The sequence below is a fragment of the Strongylocentrotus purpuratus genome, unplaced genomic scaffold (assembly GCF_000002235.5).
Source record: "Strongylocentrotus purpuratus isolate Spur 01 unplaced genomic scaffold, Spur_5.0 spur5_scaffold_20, whole genome shotgun sequence".
NCBI classification, from domain to species: Eukaryota; Metazoa; Echinodermata; class Echinoidea; order Camarodonta; family Strongylocentrotidae; genus Strongylocentrotus; species Strongylocentrotus purpuratus.
Window position 1 is genome coordinate 30,154,599 of NW_022145606.1, and position 14,735 is coordinate 30,169,333.

The 14,735-nt window shown below is 35.4% G+C and overlaps 1 long non-coding RNA gene across 1 annotated transcript; it reads right to left on the reverse strand.

Annotated features, from left to right (window-relative positions):
- Positions 1-7,934: 7,934 nt before the first annotated feature.
- LOC115927107 lies at positions 7,935-9,512 on the reverse strand. Its single transcript, XR_004065413.1, has 3 exons — positions 9,312-9,512; positions 9,118-9,122; positions 7,935-8,042 (listed from the first exon to the last, which is right to left on the reverse strand). It is a non-coding gene; the product is annotated as an uncharacterized LOC115927107 (long non-coding RNA).
- Positions 9,513-14,735: the final 5,223 nt, after the last annotated feature.

Genomic DNA, 14,735 nt, shown 5'->3' on the forward strand with positions numbered 1-14,735 from the left:
AGGGGCAGAGCCCCCTGAAGCTCAGGTGTTTTAGGTATTTAATTACGGTTAGATGAGCATCCAGGGGTCCTCTTTAAGGCCATTGATGTGGTCCAGGGGGGCAGAGCCCCCGGAAGCTCATAGGTTTTTAGACATTTAACAACGGTCAGATAAGCATCCAGGGGCCCGCCTTAGGGCCCTTGGTGGGGTCCAGAGGGCAGAGCCCTCGGAAACTCAGGGGTTTTAGGTATTTAATTACGGTCAGATGAGCATCCAGAGGCCGCCTTAGGTCCCTTGGTGGGGTTCAGGGGCAGGGCCCCCGAAAGCTCGGAGCTTTAGGTCTTTATTCACGGTCAGATGAGCATTCAGGGGACCGCCATAGGGCCCTTGGTTGGGTCCGGGGGAGGAGGCGGAACCCTCGTAAGCTCTGGGCTTTTAGGCATTTAATTACGGTCATATATTTTGATACCTCGTTTGTGACATTGGCAGGGTCACTTATTTGTTTTGTCTCTCTCTTTCTTTCCTTTTCTTTGTAACATAATTTTTTCAAAAAGTAAGGGGGCTCGGGCCCCCAAGCCCAGCCGTTCTGCAGGCCCCGACATAAATGCTTCTAAATAAGCATATTTTTCGCCCGACTGTAAATTTGGAAATTTCTAATTTTCCAACAAGCGCATAGAAGGTATATGACTTACACACAAATTGAGAAAAAATACCGAAAAATCATGTCATTTCAACGACATTTGTAAATCACTGTTATCAAATAAGAAATAACCCCCCCCCCCCCTGCTTGCAACAGACGTCATAATACAGTATAACAAAATTACTGAAGCTTACCAAAGCCCGCTTTCAAAACAGACACCATTTTTCCTTTCATGCACGGGTCTTCCAACCTACACGGGAAGTTAAGGCATTCATTTTGTCAAATGCAGGTCTTTCACAATTAATCGCCTTATCAAATGCAGGAACAGTACAGGTTTCTTGGATGTTTAATTTTGGATTTTCAGACAAGTGAGTAATTGAAATGTGTTTTTATCTATTGTCGTGAGACAATTAGAAAATAAATGTTCTAATTTTTATTTTACAATATACATGTATGACTAAGTATCGTGTGATAAACATTAACGATTATATTGAATGGACATCATAACAATCATAAACCTAACCCTAACTCTAAAACCTAACCATAAACCTAACCCTAACCCTAACCCTAATGTCAACTTAATGACTCATTTGTTCACCCCAAATGTCCATCCAATGACGCCTTTAGTGAAATTACATAATATATATATATATAAACAAATTAAGCCTTCTATGAGAAATAAAACGTTAAGAGGACACCATATTGTCCTCCTAATGACAATGTCTACGTAATGACTCATGTTCACTACAAATGTCCCTCTAATGACGCCTTTAGTAAACTATACATATATATATATACATATATATATATACATATACATATGTATTTAGTAAAGCCTGCATTATGATCAACTTGTCAAGCCTCAATAGGTTTTTAATGATGGTCCCTTTTGTACGTCGGTCCCCTCGTTGCTTACCAACAATCATACACGTACTTTGTTAGCGGTCAGGTAAAAAAACTCTCGCGCCAAACCATATACTGAACATTGTATTCTAATTTTTTAAATGCGTTGTATATACAGGTACTTCAACGTTGTTGATTTTCATATTGGATAATTTCATAACTTCTTTCTTTTAATTCAGCATACATGACACACACACACACGCACGCACACGCACACTCACACACACACGCGTACACAAATCCTACTTTGCTTCCATCCAGTCCATAAAAAGAAAAATAAAACATTCATGTATACGCAAAATGCAAGGAGCGATTTAGCAGGAAAAGGACAACAAAGATTAGACATTTAATCCGTCGCGGAGACGATTTGGGTGATCTGCCGCTTTGATCGAGACATAACGCATGTAGAAACTCAATGAGAGATTTGGTCAATAAAACAACACCGTTCTCTCATATAACACTCATAAAAAATATGTACAAGCTCATTTTAGTAATGATATAGAAACAGTAAACATGATTGGGCGGAATATTGTTCAGTACAACCCTGTTATCATTAAATTAATGCCAGGAATAGGCGAACGAAAAACAAAGTAACACGTCGTTCACTGAGTTAAAGTATTGATTATGTATTTATGCTGCTTATAAGTATCGGCTTGCATGGTTATGTAGATATACAGTAGGCTTGCGGTTGCACCATATGAGAGAAGTGGGAGGATTGGGAAGACCTGGAAAGGACTCTCGGTTTCTTGACACTGTGTCGTCCTGAAAAGGACTGATGGTAGTCTTGAAAAAGCTTAGCTTATAGTTCGAAGTAGGTCCATGGTAGAACTATAGCTCTGGTTGAGAAGGATGGGTAGTAGGAGTAGCTCGACGTTACAAACAGGTTGACTATCCGTCGATTATTTATTATACGAATATGTCGGATCGTACAGAGTCAATGAGAAATTAGGACTCAGAAAATCCTCAATTCAAATAATACGTTCATGTAAAAACCATAATGGTAGATTTTAAAATCTTCGCCTAAAATCAGAATTTTGCCCACGATCCCGTCTTTGATTAACAATTGAATTAATGTACATTTGCAAAGTAATGTTTCAGCTACAACATAGTTACATATGGGAGACATCAGAATAGGGATAGACGACATATATTCATAACAACATCGGCAAACAAAATATTACCTAATCGAATTAAATTCAATTGTTTTCCTCTAATTGGTACTATGTTGACGTCAAATCATTCTAAGAGCAAACGTGATGCATGAAATCGCATCTCTAATTCATACCCTATTAGAACGTGACATAAAATTAGGGGTCACCAGCCATTCTGAAGAGTTATAGCGGATTCAAAATAGGTACTTTTATAACCACTTTTGACAATTGTTGTATATATGCACATGCAAACTTCATTGTCGTCAACCACGGCATTCATGAGATATGAAGCGAACAAAATTAATAAAGAAAGAAAGGAGAACAAAATGAATGATTCTGACGAAATCATTATGTGCTCTGCTATGCTGTGTGGCAGATCCTTAAATGGCAACCAATAGCAATGATTTGCTCTGATATTCTGTCACTGTGTTTTATTATGTTACACATGCTCTATTGGGTATCTAAACTCTACAGGTGCAATATAAATTGTACTGTAAGTGTTACTAGTGGGAAAGCCAGAGAGTCGTGCACATTGTTGCCCGGTAAGTTGGAATATATTTTGTAAACTTTTTGCATGAAACGATCGTGACAAATGTGATTCATTTCTGATATATATAGTTTATATCTACCCAGATGTGTATTGATTAATCGTTATTGATCAAAACTATTTTATTCAAAGAGGTAACATCTTTTTTTAAATTCAACTTTATCTTTATGTCCTACAGCAAGCACAATTAGTAACAAGCAGGTAGAAAATAGGCGAAAAGAATGCGACAAGAAAATCTGGAGAAAGTGAAACCGATAAGGATTAGAGAGAAAGAGAGCGAGAGAGAGAGAGAGAGAGAGAGAGAGAGAGGAGAAGAAATGGGGGGGGGATAAGAGGAATGCAAACAAAGATTGGGTTGCTTTAGGGAGGGAAAATAGATTAAAATTGTGCACACATTGTGTGCGGGCAAGCACTGAACCCAATGACCGGGGTAATAGTACATTTGTAAAGAGCTTAGAGACATTTGTATTAAGCGCTATATAAAAATTAAATATCATTATTATTATTATCTAGCTTTTTGCTGAGGGGGGGGGGTGACCCAATGAATACACGGAGCATCCGGTCCACGAGCCGCGTAGCGGCGAGGTTATTTTTTGCACATGATGGCGTTTGTCTATGCACACCACATTTTCACTTGGCAGCGCAAGGGGAAGGGGGGTTGACCCCGCCCCCCCCCGTAGATCTGCCCCTGGGTGGAGTGGGGTAGGAGCGGACGAAAGGCGATTAGTTGGGGAAAACATGGACCCAGTACACACAGAGAAATAAAAGGGGTTCTTGGGGAGTAAAACAAAATTGGAAAAATAGGGCGCCCCTTGTTACACCTTTTAGGAAGCAAAATACGCAAGGGAGTACAGAATAGTCATCTGAGGGGTGTAATTTTACACTTTCTTTTAGTCAGACGAGCTCTGATTGGCCAATATATTGTAACAAATCAGGGCTTTGGTATTGGGAGGTTAAGCATTTTTTTTTGTGAGTGCATTTGCGCATGCGCTACAGCAATGGCGCATCGTGTCAATATAGGTACTGCCAAATTTAGCATAATTTACATATTTCAGTCATGTGGGGGGAATTATCATATTTCATTTGGGCATATTATTTGTGTGAAAGTTATTTGATCAAGAATAAGGGGTTGTACCGAAGGTTATATTTGATAATTTTATGAAATTAGCAGAAGTGTTGTTTTACTAACTAGTACATAATTGCCTTCTTATACGTGTAAGTAAAGGGAAGATTGTGTATCTAGGTATTTCCACTACATTAGATCCGATACGTCCATCCAGACCAGTCTCACCGAGGCTAACTTTAAGTTGGTTCTTACATTCTGCACTTGTGTTGAGTTCAGAAGGGGAAAGGGAAAGGAGAATCGATCGAGAGCATAGAAGGAGACGAGGCGAGAACGAGAGAGTGGGACAAAGAGAGGAGAGGTGGTAAAGGAGGGCAGGAAAAAGAGGAAGTAGAGAAGAGAGAGAGAGGGGGGGGGGGTGGATCAAGTGAAGGAAATGAGGATTAAATGGAGGACGAAAATGCAGGACGGGCTAGAAATGAGTGAGACAATAATAATTATATAGGAATGTCAAAATGAAAGACGATAACGACCAAAAGGCGGAAGATGAGAGTAAAATTATGAGACTCCGTGAAAGCAGGGGAGAACCAGGAAGGGGAGGGGAAGGATAAAGGGGAACCAAAAGTAGAGGAAACCGAGAGGTACGGTGGAGCTGAGAGAGCGAGGTCAGAGAGTGGAAGCAGGGGGAAAAAGAGGGGGGGGGGGGGGACGAGCTGAGGGGACATAGAGGAGAGGGTCGAGGGGAACGAGGAGGAAAAGAACATTGAACGGACCAACATTAATGACAGGCGGAAAAATCGGAGCGGACCGGGGGGGGGGGGGCGTGGAGAAGGCAAAAGGGTTAATTCTTTGGAGAAGAGGGGTTAGTGAAAGACGTGGAGCGAAGAAAATAAGGGGAAATAAGAAAGATAATGCAAGATAGTGAATGGTGTGGGGGGGGGGGGAGAGAGAGACAGACAGAGAGCTCGGGTGGAGAAATGGAGGGGTGAACGGAATAAGCAGGCTGACGGAAGAATGAGTTGATGGAGGCTTGGAAAAAAGGAGTGAAGGATCGATGTGGACGGATTGGATAACGAAAGAGGACAGAAGAAAGAAGGACAGAGGGTCGATCAGAAAGCTAGAGAGGGGAGGCGGTATTAGGGAGCGGGGGGGGGGGGGGGGAGGGGGGGGGGGAAGCGGAGAGAAGAAAGGGGAGGTAAAAGAAAAAAGGAGCCAAGATCCATTTTCCATGTCGGGATACGGTTACTGTCAATATTATTCCTGTAATGTTATATTGTTGTGAGTCTTGCAAAATGTAATAACATCAACCGTTCAAGACAACTTTTCAGCAAAAAAAAAAACACTTTTAAGGATTAAACTAGGTTTTTAAAAATGATAAGTGGTCTAAAAACTGCAGCTACACTGGCATATGTGCAAGCAATGATATGAATACAAGCCTCCATTCCTGAAAAAAAAATGTTTAACAGTGCATGATCAAGCATTTAATAAAGTTATACTAGGGAACAATATAATAGAGTATTGAACTTGAAACATTATGTAAAAGAAGAAAAACACACTTACACAATGCTAAGAAAATCCAAACATTTCCAAACAGTGACTTTAAAGAACCCATGCTTGATCGTTGTTTTTTGTTAGTTTTTCATTGACGGACAAAGAAACACTGCATACGGGCTTCATATTTAACAATCACCGTGAATGGTTGGAGAGGTCTCAGTACTTCGTTCGCACTAAATGCTATCGATACTGACGTGTATATAAATGATAGCATGCACACAAACACGCGGTAAATACGCGGTGAATAGATAGAAAGATAGTGATAAATATAATGATGATAATGATAATAAATAATAATGGTTTATTGTAGAGCACTTATTTCTTTTGATTATTTCTTGACACTCCTCGTGCTCCAAAGATAGATATACAGATAGAGAGAGAGAGAGAGAAAGAGGGAGAGAGAGAGTCAGATATGCAAACGAGATCTAGAGGGAGAGAGAAAAGAGAGAGAGAGAGAGAGAGAGAGATAGAAAGGGGTTAAGAGAAGACAATTAGGCTTTTAAGTGCGTTTGGTTTCTGTTTTGCTCTCCTGCGTGTCTTGAAAGCGCTTGCTTGTTTAGTGTCGTTGAAACAAAAAACTTAAGCAATAACCATCAGAGGTTTTGGTGAAAAATGTATCCAAAGGCCGAATCAAAAAAGTAATACTGTATGAACATAATTTTTCCCATATTCACAAATTACAAATCATGAGCAATATAAAAACAAACCTGTACCTAATAATTTGTTTAATCCGAGAGTAAAAGAGAACCTAAAGCTAGCTCTGTTACTAAATCAGTCATTATGAGGGATTTGAGGATGTCGGCAGAGGGAAGGAGATGACCCGTTATTCAATCTTCACCTCGCTGCTGATATGACCAAGAATGGGTAACTTTTTAAAATTTTATTTTAAAACAGATGTTGTTATTGTTATTTCTGAAAAAATTAACAGAGTAAAAGCAACAATATAATATATAATATCTTCTTAAAACTGCAAAACAAGCACCCCCTCATGCACCCATACACAGACACACATCCACACTCACGCACACATACTTCCCAGGGTCAAGTTTACATTACAAAAGATCAATTTTTCCCACAGTGGTACAACTTTTCTACAGTCACAAAACAAGTGATCTAAAAAATCTGGAAAATCTGAACAAAAATAACAATTAGCAGACTCCTTTCTCCCAATCTTAAACAAAAATACATTGAAACCAATAGCATTAAGGAAAATTTGAAATAAAAACTCCTTAACTGAGTCTAAATTGTGCAACAAAAGTTACTCGTATGAATATTCGACCAATCCTTCTCTTTGGGTTGATGGCCAAAGAGTTCCTCCCATTTACTCTCCCTTTTGGCATCAGTACATCTGTATTTCTTTAGCAGAATATTGTATGTATGCTTAGACATTTTCTTTTGACTAAATAGATCTTTAACAAATCGATAAAATATATTCTCATCAACATTAAGAGAATTATCAAACCACTCCAAAAATATGCTATTCATGAGGGAGTCTCATTTTCTTCGGTCTCTTATAAGAATGTCAAACTCAATTACGATGTCTTCAAATGTTTTGGGGTTACCCGAACCATTATGCAAATGAAAAATGGAATGAATACCCCTTTCATACCTAAGTGGATAGAAAAAAATGTGTTCTATCTTGCAATCTTACATTTCTGTTCCACCAAATACAATATTGTAAATGAAACTGACATGAACCTAAATCTCTTTTCATTTCTTGCCTATATAAATACCATGTCTTAATAGACTTAATAGATTGCAAAAAAGAGCAGCGAAGATAATTTGTAAAATGCCTTTCCTTGCCTCCACTAAACCTTTATTTACTCAATTAAAAATCTTGAATGTATTCGATTTGTATAAATTAAGACTGGCCATTTTTATGTTCTCTTGTCAGAGACAAATCTTGCCATTATCCCTGACTCGCTATGTTTCCATTAACTCTTCAATCCACTCCCACTGCACTCGTTCAAATGCAGACTTTCACATCCCATATGCAAGAACTTCAGTTTCTCAAAAGACAATTTACTATGCAGGTCCCAAACTATGGAATGCATTGCCACCTTATCTAAAATCTGCACCCTCTCTGAATGTTTTCAAGAGACAATACAAAGAAAGGCTTTTACAATCTTATCCACATTGAGTCACCTGTTCTTTGTTGTTTATGTCAATGTTAATTGTTATATCCCTGGTTTGTATGGGTTTTTTCTTTTCAGGTGGGCTGTATAACGTACAGACCACCTTATAATTTCGTTAGAATTGCCTTTATTTATTTATTATTTATTATATATTTTTCTTATATCTAACCACTTTTTTGTTGGCAAGATAACTTGGAAATGGCTCAATCAAATAATTTGAAATTTGGCACACATATGTATAGGCATATGTACAAAGCACAATAACGTTTTCAACATTGACCTTCACTGATGACGTCATCTAGGCGCCATTTTGTAAAATTTTACGAAAATCAACTCCTGATCATATCTTCATAACCAAAAGGTATTTCTGATTCATATTTATCATGATCAGGGTCAATATCCGTCCGGTCAATTTCAGGTCAAATAACGCGCGCGTGCGCGTACGTCCGCGCGTCAATGCGCGCGCAAAATTTTGAAATGCTCAAAATCGTCTCAAAATCATTTTGCATACGTTTTAGGCCATTCTAAGCATTTTTTTAAAAATCGCGCACACGCGCATGCGCGCGCATTTTCGCGCGTAAAACTATTAGACACCATAGAATCGCCATTTTTTTTCTTTCATAATATTCCACATATTCTTACAAACAAATTGATACCATGTTTGTCTCTTTATGACTATAAATAATTGAATAATCGACCGTTTAACATAAATTTCAATGCGCGCGAGCTCTTGTAATACATAGCATATATGGGCAAAAACATGCCTATGCAAAATCCATTATAGCTCTTTAGGATGCAAGGTGACCCCAATTTTTTTTTCATATTTTGAGCGAGTATGAATCAGATATATGATTTCATGTCTCATTTGACCCTCAATTAACTCATGACGTCATCATAATGGCCTCCGAACTCAAAATTTCAATTTGCCTATTATGACGTCAGCATTTTTTTGGAAAATTGATTGTATCTTTCTAAAAATTGATTAATTTTCTTTAAAATTTTGATATGTTCTAGCTGAGACAATTCTCTACAAATCCAGTTGTCACAATTTTTCATTTTGACAAAGGCATCATGGCGTATTTTTGCGATTAAAGGAGGCAAGCTAATTTTTTCACATTTTGCGTGTATTCTCTATGGGACATGACTTTTTCTCAAAACTTGATTCTACATTCCCGTCTTTCGCGAGCAATATCTACGTCGTTTTAGCTTCATTTACGCTGAACTCCGAATATGTTGTAGCTGAGACAAAAAGCTATTTCAAATGTACCCTTTATTTTGTCTCAATTTTTTGTTGGATCAGTCCACCTATACTTGTTCCAAACAAGTATTACAAATCTACTAATAATTGTTATTTCTATTTTCTATTTTGTATGTACTATTATTCTGCTTGGGTCTAATTTCATCCTATGTATTAACTTTACTTCTCATCTTGCCTTTCTCTCCTTCAATTTTCCTTCCTCTTCCCCTCTCTCTCTCTCTCTCTCTCTCTCTCTATCTATCTCCCTCTCTTGTTTCTCTCTGACCCAGCTGTAGCTGTATATGTATTCGCTCCCTTCTGTTGTTGTACATGCAACAGTATACAGTGCAATTTATTTTATTCTAAGGGGTCGAATTCACAAGATCTTTGAGTAGATCTTTAATCTGATCCCCACTCAATTTATGTTATTTTTGTTGTCATCTACTGATTTTGCTATGCCCATCTTTTTATGTTTGTTATACATGTATGCGTTTATTCGCAATTCTATGTGTCTGTTTTTTATATTGAGTGAATAAATTATTTGAATTTGAATTTAAACGCAGTTAACTGGCAATTTTTAGGTTTTGCCAAAACCGATTCTGGGGCATCTGCCGTAAAAAGGGCAAGATAGTCATCACAAAAGGTAGAAAGAATATATATTTATATTGTTTTCCAACAACTTTCATATTAATCGTCTAAGAGTTTAGCCATCCACAACATTTTCTGCGCTTGTGCAAAAACTAAAGGATTAATCATCCTTAGACCCCCTTTTTCATAACCATTGCATAATATATAATATATTGCATAATATATATATACTATATAACCATTGCATAATATATCTCCCTTAACTCATTGCCATTGCTCCAAATGAATTTAAAAAGCAAACCAATTAATCTTTTAAAGAAAGGGTTTGGCAGGTCAATGCATAATACTAACAACGAAAATAACATTTGGGGGAGTAAAAGCGACTTTACAACAGCAATTTTGCCCAACAAGGATAGGCTTCTATGCCTCCAACAATTTAAAATCTGTTCTATAATGAAAAGTCTCGAGACAAAATTCAGTTCGTAAAGCATTTTTGTGTTCAATGAAGAAACAACTCCTAAAGCCTTAAACGTTTTTATTCTCCAATTCAGCCCTAATGCATCTTGTGGAATAATTGTACTGCCTTTCAGCTTTCCTATATGAATTGCATCTGACTTACTTAAATTAATGCGACAACCTGAATATTTTCAAACTGAGTCAAAGTATTCTAAAAACAAGTTGTGTCATCCGCAAAAAGACTTATCTTCTTTTCAAAGTTGCCAACTGAATTGTGTCGTACTCAAATAGCCAGAATTCCGATAGCTGGTATAAATAAAAGAGGGGATATTGGGCAACGCTGGATTATTCCTCTTTTAATTGCAACCGGATTGGACATAAAACCATTGTTTAAAATATAGCTAGTTCTGGCATTGTAAAAAGTCTATATCCAACTTAGGAAATTGTCTCCAAAATTAAAATAGTCCAATACTGAAAAATAAAATTATATTCTAATTACAAACGCTTTTTCAAAATCTAACAAAATAATTGTAGCTGGCTCATTCATATAGTCTGTGTATTCAATTAAATCAATTATAACCCGAATATTTGCCCCAATGTTACGTCCCTTCATAAAACCCTCGCTGATCTCTATGTATCAGATAATTTATACAAGACTTCAAATGGAAGATCATAACGTTGGCTAGTAATTTATGGTCAAAGTTCAGTATAGAGAGATAGGGCGAGAATTCTTCACTAATAGTGGATCTTTATCTTTTTTTTTGGAAGAGGAGTGATTATTCCACTTTTGTGACATTGTGATACAATTCCTTCTTGAAAATAATAATTATAAGAGTGGAGAAATAAATCTATGATATCATTTAAAAGGGTTAAATACAATTCACAAGGAAGGCCATCTAGTCTAGGACTTTCATTTGTGCCCATATTCTTTAATGTGGTCCAAAGTTCATTTTTGGTTAAAGGTTTGTTTAGAGCAGAAATTGAATCATCTGTTAAGGTAGGTGGTATGGTATGGTATTTATTTCATTCTTCATAAAAAACATATACAATACATACAGAGTATTAAAAAAAAAAGAGAAATATATAAATACATGTAGAAGGGTAACATTACAGATAATATGAATACAATAAAATTAACAAGAAAACTAGTTAAGAAAGAAGATTTATGTCGAATGAGGGGTCAACAAAAAAGAGCATTTAGCCTTGTTAAACGTTGACCCCTAAACAAATACGTAATTAACATAACATTAAGAAGAAAAAGAAAGCAGGTAGAAACAGTAAAACGGAAAAGGAAAACATTATACAAAAAAAAAAACACAACATATATATATATATATATACTATGATATTCAGGTTGTTGAGTACAAATTTGATAAAAACAATCGGAAGGAACGTTTAAAAACTATTTAAGGAAGGTTGATTCTTTAGATGGTTTGGAATCGTGCTCCATAGATGAGGACCTTTATAAAAAATAGTAAACTTTGAAATATTAGTTCTAACTTTTGGCAGATGGTATTCAACAGCATTACGTGTATTATAATTATGTATGTTACTATTTAAAATAAATTTTGATGTAATTGGAGATGGTAATAAACCTCTAGAACACATAAACATAAATATTGCAATATTCAATCTATTAATGTCATAAACATTTAGGAGATTTAACTGGGAAAAGATTGGCAAAGTATGAGCATGATATGGTGAATTAGAAATTATTCTTATGGCTTTTTTCTGCAAAACAAATAGTTAAGTAATAGTATTGACCAAGCAATATTACAATAATTGACATGGGAGAAAATCAATGCATAATATAACATAACTAAAATATGTCTTGGAAAATGTCTCAAACGGTAAATAATGCCAACAGCTTTGGCAACACGATTGCATACGACACCAACGTGTTCATGCCATGTTAAAGATTCATCGATATGAACACCTAAAAATTTCACACAAGAAGTACGATTAATTTGATGACCATAAAAATTGATTGCAAAATTATCTTCAATACGTCGTTTAGTGAATACAATATATTGGGTTTTAGCAACATTCAAAACTAGTTTATTGTTGATCAACCATTCACTTAATTTATTTATTTCAGAATTGAATGAATCAACTAGCGTACGGAGATTATTATGAGACATGAACACGCTGGTATCGTCTGCAAATAATATAAAATGTAACAAATCAGATGAACTCACGATATCATTAATATAAATTAAAAAAAGTAAAGGACCAAGTATTGAACCCTGGGGCACTCCACAACGAATGGGCAAATATGAAGATTGTTGATTTTGAATAGAAACAAATTGTTGACGATTTGATAAATAATCTTTAAATAATTGCAAAAGAATTCCACGAATACCATAAGCCTCTAATTTACGTAACAAAATTACATGATCTAAAGTATCAAAGGCTTTACTTAAATCAAGAAATAAACCAATTGTGAACTGTCTAGAATCAATTGCATAAGAAACTTTATCAATGAAATTAAGAAGAGCAGTCGTTGTGGAGTGTCCCGTTCGGAAACCATGTTGATTTTCAGACAAAATATTACACGATGTTAAGAAAGTACTTAAACGCTTATATAAACACTTTTCAAACATTTTAGAAAAAATAGGGAGGACAGAAATAGGCCGGTAATTATGTACATTAGTGCGATCACCACTTTTAAAAACTGGAATAACTTTGGCTATTTTCATTTGATTAGGAAAAATACCAGTTGACAAACAAGAATTGAAAATAGAACAAAGAGGTACACAAATCAAATGTATAATTTTCTTGACAACAGTAATATTAATATCATCATAACCAGCACTGGTACCATTCTTCAAACAACGAACGATATCGATAATTTCTTTACATGATGTAGGAGTAAAATATGCTGATTTGTCATTAACAAATACATTATCATTGTAGAAACGGTTGGAATATTGCACATTGTTTGTCAGATTGAAACCAATATTAACAAAATATTCATTAAAGCTTTTAGAGATATCTTCTTTGTTTGTAATTGTGGAACCATTTACATCAATTTTTTCAACACAATGTTTGACAGATTTCGTACCAAGTTCTCCATTAATAGTCTTCCAAATTAGTCTAATATCACCCTTATCATGATTAAATTTATCCTTAAAATATTGATATTTAGCTTTCTTAATTTCATTTGTAACTTTATTTCTGTATTGTTTGTAAACTCTTTTCCTATATTCAGTTGAATTTTTCAAAGACTTTTCATACAATTTCCATTTCTTTTTAATTTTTTTCATCAATACTTTATTTATCCATGGTTTATGCTTACGTCTATTAACATTTATTTCTTGCAAAGGAAAGCATTCTTCATAAATGCGAATAAATTTTGACAAAAAGCAACTATAGCTCACATTACAATCACTTGATTTCAAATTCCATCTGACATTTTGCAATCGTTTACTGAATTCAAAAATATTACTATCATTAAACTGTCTTTTGCTTATTACATATTTCTTTTCCTTGATTTCATGATGAAAAACACTAAATACAGGAAAATGATCTGAGATATCAACTAAAATAGCACCGTTTAATTTATTAGTAACATCATTAGTAATAATATTATCTAATAAAGAAACACAACGATCGGTCACCCGAGTAGGGTGATGAATGAGTGGATACATAGAAAAAGTTACCAGCATATTTAACAAGTCATTAGCTTCATGACAAGATGTGGTATTTAATAGATTAATATTGAAATCTCCCATCAGATATACAATTTTATTCTCTGTGTTTATTTTATGAAGAGCTGAACCAGTTATATCTAAAAATTCTTGCACAGACTGATCAGGTGGCCTATAAATTACTCCTATAATTATGTTCTTATTACATACATTCTCTATTTCAATAAATATACTTTCTATTACTCCATTGTTAATATCTAAATCACCTCTATGTTTATGAATCAGATTTTCCCGAATGAACACACCAACACCCCCTCCTCTCCTCTCAGCTCTACTATTATGTAAAAAGCTAAAACCTTGAATATTGCACAATAATGAGTTGTCTTTCAGCCAAGTTTCAGTTACGCCCATAACAGAAAACTGAAAATTCAGACTATTTAACAAAGCAGAAATACCATCAAAGTTACTTAGAATACTACGACAATTCATATGTAATATGGAAAAATTTATCGAGTTCAAAGAATATTTCAAAAGGGTAGAATTAAGGTCATCAGGCAAATAAAAAGATTGATCTATTCCAAACGTCTCATTATCTCCAATCATAGGTGACAAAATATGGGAAACTGTACTCAAATCAACATTACTGATCGCACGTTCATATGATGCCCGAAGGGTCATCATTCACACGTATACACATAAATACACAAGAATAAATATTCACAAAACCAAAGTTATTACTACTATTACATAAAAAAGAAAAAGAAACAAAAATGTTCTAAGAGTACAGAGTACTGCAGATTTGGAATGCACCACAGTAATTACATGATTGATA